Source organism: Oryctolagus cuniculus, chromosome 9, assembly GCF_051225735.1.
Source record: "Oryctolagus cuniculus isolate XC-2025 breed Fujian yellow rabbit chromosome 9, ASM5122573v1, whole genome shotgun sequence".
In the NCBI taxonomy this organism is placed as follows: domain Eukaryota; kingdom Metazoa; phylum Chordata; class Mammalia; order Lagomorpha; family Leporidae; genus Oryctolagus; species Oryctolagus cuniculus.
Genome location: NC_142875.1, coordinates 36,577,416 through 36,579,044, shown reverse-complemented (window position 1 = coordinate 36,579,044; position 1,629 = coordinate 36,577,416). Strand labels below are relative to the sequence as shown.

The 1,629-nt window shown below is 38.7% G+C and overlaps 1 pseudogene; it reads right to left on the bottom strand.

Moving 5' to 3' along the window:
• Positions 1–1,088: 1,088 nt before the first annotated feature.
• On the bottom strand, positions 1,089–1,215 carry LOC127492240 (U2 spliceosomal RNA; annotated as a pseudogene).
• Between the last annotated feature and the right edge of the window lie 414 nt (positions 1,216–1,629).

Here is a 1,629-nt window from a genome sequence, read left to right as displayed (position 1 = left end):
ATAGTTTCAATATGATTTATAGATACAAGTTGAACATAATGATAATCCCCTCCTCCCATCCTTTCTCCCTCCTGCCCTTCTTCCTTCTACCTTTCTTTTTTAGTTTTTATTTTTTAATTTTTTTTTTTAATTTTTGACAGGCAGAGTGGACAGTGAGAGAGAGAGAGAGAGAGAGAGATAAAGGTCTTCCTTTGCCGTTGGGTTCACCCTCCAATGGCCGCCACAGCCAGCGTGCTGCGGCCTGCACACCGTGCTGATCCGATGGCAGGAGCCAGGTATTTCTGGTCTCCCATGGGGTGCAGGGCCCAAGCACTTGGACCATCCTCCACTGTACTCCCTGGCCACAGCAGAGAGCTGGCCTGGAAGAGGGGCAACCGGGACAGAATCCAGCATCCCGACCGGGACTGGCGCCGCAAGGCAGAGGATTAGCCTAGTGAGCCACGGCGCCGGCTCTTTTTTAGTTTTTGAAATAACATATTTAAATATGCATTACAGTAAAAAGGCTTAATACTTCACCAAATGAAGTTTAACAGGTGAAAAGCACAAAGACTCTAGTGGGAATATAGAAGATGGTAATAAGCAATAATTGTATAAATAACCATTTTGCATGTACAGTTTTTTTGTCTATTAGTCATTCATAATTTCTTCCAGTGACATATAACCAATAACAGTGCAACATCTAAGATATTTCCTGTGTGGTGAAAACAAGTTCATTTAGACTTTAGGCCATTTCCTCGTAACAGTTTATGCATAAGAATAATTTTATGCATATTGCAATGCAAATAATTACACATCACATTTTTTACCTTGTAGATTGTTACTGGTTAGAGCTATTTTAGATGCACGTGCAGAAACTATATTTGAATTAGCTGAAGGGATAATTATTGGCCCAAAGATACCCAGAAAGGGAGGGTGTGTTTGGTTATATGGGCATCTGTAAGTTGGAGATTTACTACCCATCTCCACACCTCTTTACCGCTCTATATCAGTCTTCATGCTTCTCCCAACTCTCATTTGCTTAATATGATTGATCATTTACACTTTGGAAAAAGTTCATAGAATTCTTTACCCTACATATGTACACACACAGATAAATCCTTGATCCTCAAAAATTCTACTTTCTCCATGCAATCACGTTCAAAGTAAGTAGTTAGTACAAAATACACACATATTTAGATATTACACTTGATCTTAGCCAAAAGGCTGAGAAGTGATTATATATATATATTGAGATAGTGCTTTATGAACTCTGAGAGTGTGTATGTGTGCTTTCATATGCCTGCACAAAACCGTGGAGGGGTGAATGTGGGACTGGTAATCATGACTGTTCTGGGAAGCAGTGGCTTGGTGTGAGCAGGAGAGAAGGCATTCCCTTTTTTATGCTCTATAGTTCTGCTTTGCTTAATCCCAATATACCAAAATAATGCATTTTTCTGTTTTCTTACGTGCTTTCAAATTGCATAGTTTTGTATTTTCTTGGGTAGTTTTAAATTCCAAAAATAGACCTAACACAAAATAAAAAGGGGCTTAAAATGGGAATAGAATTCGTAATGCAAAAATGGAAGCATATGAGCATTTTTCAGTAGAAATTTAACCAAACACATAGTGTAAAAAATGTGGATATGCATG